The sequence below is a fragment of the Macadamia integrifolia genome, chromosome 14, assembly GCF_013358625.1.
Source record: "Macadamia integrifolia cultivar HAES 741 chromosome 14, SCU_Mint_v3, whole genome shotgun sequence".
Classification (NCBI taxonomy): domain Eukaryota; kingdom Viridiplantae; phylum Streptophyta; class Magnoliopsida; order Proteales; family Proteaceae; genus Macadamia; species Macadamia integrifolia.
In genome coordinates this window covers 14,328,265-14,338,264 of record NC_056570.1, presented here as the reverse complement: position 1 = coordinate 14,338,264, position 10,000 = coordinate 14,328,265, and the positions used below count along the sequence as shown (strand labels likewise).

The following is a 10,000-nucleotide window of genomic DNA, read 5'->3' as shown; positions in this document are numbered from 1 at the left end:
TGGGGCTAGTTGATTCGGCAGGTGAGTTGTTACACACTCCTTAGAGAATTTTGACTTCCATGACCACCGTCTTGCTGTCTTAATCGAAAAACACCCTTTGTGGGTTCTAGGTTAGTGTGCAATCCAACACTGTAACCTGACTTCCGGTTCATCCCTCATCACCAGTTCTTCTTACCAAAAATGGCCCACTTGGAGCTCTCAATTCCATGGAGCGGCTCAACGAAGCAGCCACTCCATCCTACCTATTTAAATTTTGAGAATAGGTCGAGGGTGTTGCGCCTCTGATGCCTCTAATCATTGGATTTACCCGATAAAACTCGCCCGCGGGCTCCAGCTATCCTAAGGGAAACTTCAGAGGGAACCAGCTACTATTTGGTTTGATTAGTCTTTCTCCCCTATACCCAAGTCAAATGAACGATTTGCACATCAGTATCGCTGTGGGCCTCCACCAGAGTTTCCTCTGGCTTCAACCCGCTCAGGCATAGTTCACCATCTTTCGGGTTTCGATAGGTATGCTCTCACTCGAACCCTTCACAGTAGATCAAGGTCGGTCGATGGTGCAACCCACAAGGGATCCCACCAGTCAGCTTCCTTACGCCTTACAGGTTTTACTTGCACGCATGTCAGACTCCTTGGTCCGTGTTTCAAGACTGGTCGAAGGGGGAGCTCGACAGGCTGATGCCCGAAGCATGCAGTTGCCAATAGGCATGCCATCGAGGTGCATGCTACCTACCATGATTGTGGCGACGACATCTCCTCAGGCATAACGTGACAACTCGGGCTTGGGACGCCGCCGCAATCCACATCGGTCCACGCCCCGAGTCGAGCGATAGATCGGCTATTAACTGTTCCGCATCCGATCGAGACGCATCGCCGGCCCCCATCCTCTTCCCTCCTAACAATTTCAAGCACTCTTTGACTCTATTTTCAAAGTCCTTTTCATCTTTCCCTCGCGGTACTTGTTCGCTACCGTTCTCTCACCCATATTTAGCCTTGGATGGAATTTACCGCCCAATTGGGGCTGTATTCCCAAACAACCCGACTCGCTGATAGCTCCTCGTAGTGCAACAGGGTACGGACATGATGGGGATTTCACCCTCTCTGGTCCGCCGCTGAGGATGCTTCTAAAGACTACAATTTGAATGACTAAACCGCCTGATTCTCAAGTTGGGCTCTTCCCGGTTCGCTCGCTGTTACTAAGGGAATCCTCGTAAGTTTCTTGTCCTCTGCTTATTGATATGCTTAAACTCAGTGGGTCACCCCGCCTGACCTAGGGTCGCAGTTGAAATGCCATCGAACGGAAATTAGGGTCACCAGAGCCCAATGGGAGCAGAACACGCACATGATGTCCAAACAATGGCAAAGTGGCTCAAACCACCACTCATCGTGACACTTGCCACACAAGGGCCCTTGACTTTGGGACGATCGCACCTCAAGCAGAGACACGGGGGGCCAATCTTCGCTCCGTACCACCACCACAAGGGGCAAAGGAGGTGGGGCAACATGACGCGTGATGCCCAGGCAGGCGTGCCCTCAGCCCGATGTCCTAGGGTGCAACTTGCGTTCAAAGACTCGATGGTTCACGGGATTCTGCAATTCACATCAAGTATCGCATTTTGCTATGTTCTTCATTGATGCAAGAGCTGAGATATCCATTGCCGAGAGTCGTTAAGATAGATTCGGTTCTAGAATGACCACACCACACCAAAGGCACAATGATGTCATGTCCTTTCCGTTGTGAGTTCCTTGGCACCGACTGTGCCGGTGGTTATGTTTGTGTTGAATGCTACGAAGGATTGCAGGCCAACCTTTTACAAGGGTCGGGAAGGAAGGAGCTCACGCTCCCACGCCCTACCTTGATGGCGTAATACAACATGTTCACAGGTCTTGCTGGGCTGGTATCGACAATGATCCTTTCACAAGTTCCCCTATAGAAACCTTGTTACGACTTCTCCTTCCTCTAAATGATATGTTTCAGTGGACTTCTTGCGACGTCAACGGAGGTGAACCACCCACATTGCCGCGATCCGAATACTTCACCGGACCATTCAATTAGTAGGATCGATGGGCGGAGTGTACAAAGGGCAGGGACATAGTCAACGCGAGCTGATGACCCGCACTTACTAGGATTTCCTTGTTGAAGACCAACAATTACAATGATCTATCCCCATCATGATGAAATTTCTAAAGATTACCCGGGCTCGTCGGCCAAGGCTATAGACTCGTTGAATACATCACTGTAGTGCATGCGACCCACAACATCTAAGGGCATCACATACTTGTTATTGCCTCAAACTTTCATGGCCTAAACGGCCATAGTCCCTCTAAGAAGTTGGCCGTGGAGGGTCACCTCCACATAGCTAGTTAGCAGGCTGAGGTCTCGTTCGTTAACGAAATTAACCAGACAAATCGCTCCACCAACTAAGAACGGCCATGCACCACCACCCATAGAATCAAGAAAGAGCTCTCAGTTTGTCAATCCTTACTATGTCTGGACCTGGTAAGTTTCCCCGAGTTGAGTCAAATTAAGCCGCAGGCTCCACTCCTGGTGGTGCCCTTCCGTCAATTCCTTTAAGTTTCAGCCTTGCAACCATACTCCCCCTGGAACCCAAAATTTTGATTTCTCGTAAGGTTTATGGTTGAGACTAGGATAGTATCTGATCATCTTCAATCTCCCAACTTTCATTCTTGATTAATGAAAATATCCTTGGCAAATGCTTTCGCAGTGGTTCGTCTTTCATAAATCCAAGAATTTCACTTCTGACTATGAAATACGATTGCCCTTGACTGTCCCTGTTAATCATCGCTCCGATCCCGAAGGCCAACGTAATAGGACCGAAATCCTATGATGTTATCCCATGCTAATGTATCCAAAGCATAGGCTTGCTTTCAACACTCTAATTTTTTCAAAGTAACAGTGTCGGAGGCATAACCCGGCAATTAAGGCTGGGAGTGCATCACCAATAAAAGGGACGAGATGATCAGTACACACCGTGAGGTGGACCGATCAACCCATCCCAAAGTCCAACTACGAGCTTTTTAATTGCAACAACTTAAATATACGCTATTGGAACTGGAATTACCATGGCTGCTAGCACCAGACTTGCCCTCATATGGATCCTCGTTAAGGGATTTAGATCGTACTCATTCCAATTACCATTCTCGAAGAGCCCGGTATTGTTATTTATTGTCACTACCTCCCCGTGTTAGGATTGGGTAATTTGCGCGCCTGCTGCATTCCTTGGATGTGGTAGCCGTTTCTCAGGCTTCCTCTCCAGAATCAAACCCTAATTCTCCGTCACCCGTTACAACCATAGTAGGCCACTATCCTACCCTCAAAAGTTGATAGGGCATAAATTTGAATGATGCGTCGTCGGCACAAAGGCCATGCGATCCATCGAGTTATCATGAATCATCAGAGCAACAGGCAGAGCCGACGCTGACCTTTTATCTAATAAACGCATCCCTTCCAAAAGTCGGGGTTCAGTGCACGTATTAGCTCTAGAATTACTACGGTTATCCGAGTAGCAAATACCATCAAACAAACTATAACTGATTTAATAAGCCATTCGTAGTTTCACTATCTGAATTAGTTCATACTTACACATGCATGGCTTAATCTATGAGACAAGCATATGACTACTGGCAGGATCAACCAGGTAACTTTCCTTCTCGATGCAAAAGCACTACATGAACCACATCCCCAATTGTGCATTGGGTGATGCTACTCCATACATTAATGGCGATCTATCGTTCTTATGCAACAAGTCCCAACCAAAGGATTCAAGAGGACACACACACACATCCAACTTGCCCCACAAAATGTCCCGCATCCTAGAGCACAAACAGTGCACATGCACCACTGATACAGAGAAAGTGGACATATGCATTGTATGCCAAGCCACCTCACAGCAACCACAAGGGCAGGCAAGAGGGACGAAATGAGAGTTAAGGGGAAGCTTCTTTCCATCCAACTAGGTAAGGAACACAGGAACCATTTTCATGCTCTTGACAAAGACACTTTTGGCCCATCGCAACCCATAGAGGTATCTGTGCATAGTAGTTCAATACACAAGCAAAGAGCCCATAACCACAAGAAAAACAATAGCCACTCACATGCATTGCGTCCACTACCGACACAATCCACCACCAAACCTACTACAACGTAATAACGATTTGGTAGAAGAAAAATCAATAGCCCCACTAAGCATGAAAATCTCAACAATCAACAAGGGTCGAGGGACTCGAGATCTATCTCCACCTACAAGCTTGCAACCTAAGTTCTCCGAAGACCCACGTTAATGTCGTATTATAACACTTGCGGCAGGAGACATGTAAACACCTCCCCACCTAGGTGTGACTTAGAAACGCGATTCGCCAAATAGCAAATGCCACAAGACCGAGTATGAGAAAGCTCTCGCAAGCAACAAACCCATGATAATGCATATTTTTTAAAAGAACAAGGGTAGGGGGCAAGGGACATGTGATTTTTCTCCATTTGCAAGCTTGCAACCTATGTTCATCAGAGACCCACATGAATGTCGTATTATAACACTTCCAGTAGGAGGCATGCAAACACCTCCGCACCTAGGCGCGACTTAGAAATGCATTCCTTCAAATAGGAAAGGCCACAAAACTGAGCGTGACACAACTCTTGCAAGCAACATACCCACGAGAATGGAATTTTTTTTAAAAAGAAAGGAGGGGGGGAGGGACTCATGATCTACCTCCACCTGCAAGCTTGCAACCTATGTTCTCTAGAGACCCACGTTAATGTCATATAATAACATTGGCCGCAAAATGGCATGCAAACACCTCCACACCTAGGCACGACTTAGAAACGCACTTCTCCAAATAGCATAGGCCAAAAAATCGACCAAGAAAAAACCCTTGCAAGCAACAAACCCATGATAATGTAATTTAAAAAAAAATAATAATGGGATGGGGGGGACCAAACAATTATTTATTGTGCACACTGACTTGACCAATGATTCCGTGGAACCCATTTATTGGGCCTGTCAATGTAGACAGCAGCCCACCCCTTGCACCATGACCTACATATGACGACAAGCCAAAGAGCAAAGAGGGGAGGAAATGCGTGACTATGGCCACACTCGCAAAAAGTGGTACTAACACAACTGCACATGGTAGGAAGCAAAGCACGTCAAACTACCACGGTGCCTAGATGGGATTAATCAAGGGGACCAACGTGTCATTTCCACGTTTTTCACATGCCATAACTCTCTTGGGCATGCTGTAAAAAAACTAGCAAAAGTGGTAGTAGGCTACGGTGAGGGTGTAGGTGCAGTGTGCAGGCAGCCATACAAACCCACCAGCACGCATTGGCCGGCCAAGGTGCAAAACAAGAGGCTAATCATCTGGACCATCATGCCGTGTTGCTGTCCTTCACATGCTATGCAACTCTTGGGAATGTCATGTGGCTATCGGCATATGTGGCAGCAGCTATGCAGGGAACCATGCATGCCCAGTAGCACGCCATGGCAAGCCACAACATACATCAAAGGCAGTCGTCGGAACCAACACGCCTTGATGGTGATTTTCACATGCTAGGCCAATCTTGGGTATGCCATGCGACTACGGGCACATTTGGCAATAGCTGTGGGGGCACGGCAGCACAAGGCAAGAACCCTTGCGCACCCAACAACCCAAGGTGGCAGGCATCAGTGTGTGACAGAGGGGATGAACATTGGGATGTATTGGCCATTTACTTGTTTTCAAATGCTGTGCAGCTACGAACACATGTAACAGCAACTGTGGGGGCATGGCAGTGGAAGGTAGGGAGCCATGCACACCCAGCCGCACACGGGTGCATGTAGTGGTGTGCGGCAGATGGGCTGACCATCTGGACAGACGAGCCATGTACTTGTTTTCACATACATGCCAAGCCTTTGTTGGGCTTTCTCTGCAGCTATGAGCGTAGGAGGCAACAACTATTGAGGCATAGCAGTATATAGTAGGCAACCATGAGGGCTAGGTAGCATGCCATGGCAGGCGCAACGCACACCAAGGGCCAAATCTTCAAAATCGACATTCCGTGTGGGTGTTTTGCACATGCCATGACACTCTTGGGAATACTGTACGATGACAGACGCATGTTGCTGAAGATGTGGAGGCACAACAACACAAGGCAGGCGGCCATGTGCACCCAGCAGCACACAATGGCAGGCAACTGTGTGTAGCAGAGGGGATGACCGTCGGGATGGACGCGCCTTGTACAAGTTTTCACACACCATGCCTTCGTTGGGCATGCTGTGCATCGATGGACACATGTGGCAGCAGAAGTAGGGGTGTGGCAACGCATGGTAGGTAGCCATGTGCGCCTAGTAGCCCACGGTGGCAGGCAATGTTATGCGACAGAAGGGGGGGCGGCGTTGTGCGACAGAAGGGCTGACCATTAGCAAGGACGTGCACCTTCGTTTGGTATGCTGTGCCGTGACTGGCACATGTGACAGTGGCTATGGGGTCAAGGCACGCAAGGCAGGCAACCATGCGCATCGAGCCGCATGCAGTGGCAGGCCTCGACGCACACCAAGGCCAACTCATTGAAATCGACGTGCTATTTCACTTTTTTTCCCATGCCATGGGTCTTTTGGGTTTGCCTACCATGCCTGCTCATTGTCTGCTACCCCACTATACAGCCCCTCAGAAACCACCCGGGGAGAGTGGCACCCCCCTCCCTTAAGGTAGCTCTTATGCTCTTTGCCCCTTTCCAGAAGGAGACCTGACCCCACCTAAAAAATATACCGGACTATTTTTTGAGCTTCAAATATCCAAATCAAATGAAACTTGGTATAAAATTAAGGAAAATCCATTTATTATTTTCATATAAAAATCATATTTTTTGATAAATATCTATTTATTTTATTAATTTTTTAATATTAAAAAAATATTAAATTCAAAAAACTATGAAAATTTTATTTTAATGTATTTTTCTGAAAACTAAATTTCGGATGTCTTCCAAAGGTTGATAGAATGTTCTGAAAAGATATTGGACCATTCCAACTTATTTTGATATTTTTTAATATTTTATGATTGAAACATTACAAAAAATAACAAAAAAATGGAAATGCGAGGTTTAAGTGAAAATGATTGTACTTTGAGTGCCAAATAGCCAATTGCAAGGCTTTTCTAACCCAAAGGGATGTTTTGCACAACATGATTTAAAGACCCAAACAATGTTGTGCGGGTAAGGCCTTGACGTGTGTAGCAGTTGGTGCCTTGTGTGCAACCGAAGGCAGCAAAGGAGCCACCGTTGCATGGGCCATGGGGACCATGGCAACACCCATGTGTGTGCGGCGATGTGCATGGTGGACTACAGACGTGGGCAAAGAAGTGCAGCAATGCCTGCAACCTTGCTCGTGCCATGTGCTGAAATACCCATAGCATGTGTGGCCATGCCAGCCATCAAGATCGCCACATGGGAGGCCATGCTCGCGAACTTGCACGTGGTAGTGCAGCCATGTGCTATGCATATGCGACCACGCAACGGAACCTTGCTCGTGGTGGTGCAGTCGTGCCTGCAACCGCGTGCGCGGCACGTCTGGCAATGCACGCAACCTTGCGAGTGGTAGGGCAGCCAGGGGCACAGCATGTGCGGCCATGCCCGCAACCTTGCGCGGTCGATAGTGCAGCAGTGTGCAAGACAACCTGCCATCATGCACGCGACATGTGCATCCATGCCAGTAGTCATGCGTGCTATGGCCTGCAACCTTGTGTGGGGTAGCATTGCCATACTTGCACCCGTGCGTGCAACATCGTCCGTGCAGTAAGGCCTTGATTGCGGCCAAGTGCGCAGTAGCCTGCCACCATGCATGCACCTTGTGCGGCCGTGCGTGTGGTACTGCTGCCTTGTGCACTGCCTTCATATGCACTTAGGCACACTTAGGGGGGCATGCGTAGGCATAGTCATGGGCACGTATATGTGCACACTTGCGGCATTCAAGAGCACACTTAGGCAACCTTTGGGGCATTCAAGAGCACAATTCGGCAACAATTGGGCTACACTTGGGTGCACGCGTAGACACACTTATTCAACACATGGGGACACGTATAGGCATACTTAAGGCGACACTTGGGGCATTCAAGAGCACGCACAGGCACACTTTGGTGCACACTTAGGCAACAGTTGTGGGCATGCATGGGAACAGTTAGGCAACACTTGGGCCATTCAATGTGCACATATAGTCAACACTTGGGGTGTTGTGCGGCCATTCAATGTGCACACATGGGCACATGGAGTCAACACATGGGGGCACGCGTAGGCACACACTTGGGCCATTCAAGAGCACATTGTCACGGCTTTAGACCTTTCTAAGCAACCGTGCCGGCAGTTAGCACTTCCACTTGCACTAAGTTAGCCTAACCACCCTTCTTAAAGGACTTGGGAAGAGAAGAAGTGAACACAAGAGTGAGTTTGAGAAGAATGAACTTGTATTGCACTAGAGAACTCTTGAGTACAAGGCTTGAGAACTCACTTGCTTGGTTGAACACTCTTAGTTGGTCCTTGGTGAGTATCTTTGCCAAATGAGGCAACACCTACCCCAATTACAATGGATGGCTAAGATATTTACAAATGTCCTCCATCCAACGGTTAGGGAGGAAACTAGAAGCTTCCTACCTCCTTAGTGGAGCTCTAGAAATCTCTCCCAAAATATCTGCTATGAATATCTTCTACAAATATCTATAATAAAATATCTATTGTTACTTCACCTTTGTAGAAAACTCTAGAACTTGGACCTTACTTAGCCCAATGGCCTAAGTCCATGGGCTTAGTGAGCTAGGCCCATGGAACTATGTTGGGCAGGTCATGACACTCTCCCCCACCAAAATCTGTGATGCCCTCATCACAACCTCCTTGTGATACTTTTATTCATGAGCTGTCTAGCATGCCAGTTGTCTCCCATCTCGTATCGCTCTCTGGTTGCCCCTTCCACTTGACTAAATACTCCACGTAAGGAGATAGTTTGTGTCTCTAGATGATTGGACTAGCAACCAAATTAGCCTCCCTCTCACAAGGAGTAACACCTATTGGGGTTCTTGTTGTTGTCATATAACTTGAGCCTCCTACAACGTCGTTTGGTTGTCTCCGTTCTCTCGTTTGCATCTTCCTCTTCTTGGCATGGATGGCTTGCTCCCAAATTCTCATTGTCTTGCCCTCCGGTCTAAGGGTAAGAAAGCACCTAGCCCTTAGATGGTGTTGGATAACTCTTTTAGACCCAAGGTTCATCTCGACCCCTCAAGCAATATTATGGGGAATTCTTTGGAGTTGATAGCCTTAGGACGCCCTTGGCCTGAGTTCCTTTGCCTCCTTCGTCAAGGCAAGGTTGTGTGTGGCTCCTGTATCTACCTTCGCCTGTGTGGGCTTCGCATTGATGCACACTTTTGCAGACATAAACCCCTTTTGAGTGTTAAGGGCCTTGACCCCTATCTCGGCCCTGGTGGCACCACGTTGCATTGGGGACCCCTTGCATGGTGGCTTTTCCTCTTAGCCCTCTCCCTCCAATAAGGCACTAAGAGCTTTCCTCCTGGGGCAATCCCTAAACCAATGTAGCTCATCACATAGGAATCACTTGTCTCTAGGCTTGAACCGATTCCTCTTATCACGCTTGTGCCTTAGTGCCTCTCCTTTAGACATGTCATGAGAGGTAGTGGCTTCCCTCGCCACTGCCCTCGAACTCTTCCCATACTTCTTCTCCAAATTGAGCTTCCACCTTATTCAACCCCTTTGCATACTTAAGCCTTAAAGGTGGCAACCATCTCCTCTTGGTTACTTACTATGGTGTTGAGAGCACCTTGTAAAGACCCCTTGAGCTCCCCATCTGGCCATCAAGCTCCTCCCTGAGCTCCACATGGCCTTTGAGCTCCTCCCCACTTTGCCTCGGTCAATACTTGCTCCCCTCGAGCTAAACGAGGCCCCATAGCAACACCAAAGTCGATGAACTTACCTTTGCTCCTTCTTTGCTTACTTGTGTAGGTGTTG

At 48.1% G+C, this 10,000-nt stretch overlaps 2 non-coding genes across 2 annotated transcripts in view; both read right to left on the bottom strand.

Moving 5' to 3' along the window:
• LOC122062244 overlaps positions 1–1,279 on the bottom strand; it is a 3,361-nt gene extending 2,082 nt beyond the window's left edge. The window contains exon 1 of the ribosomal RNA XR_006134868.1: positions 1–1,279. This exon is cut by the window's left edge and continues 2,082 nt beyond it. This is a non-coding gene — a ribosomal RNA (28S ribosomal RNA).
• A 232-nt stretch (positions 1,280–1,511) lies between these two features.
• LOC122062252 lies at positions 1,512–1,667 on the bottom strand. Its single transcript, XR_006134874.1, has one exon. It is a non-coding gene; the product is annotated as a 5.8S ribosomal RNA (ribosomal RNA).
• Positions 1,668–10,000: the final 8,333 nt, after the last annotated feature.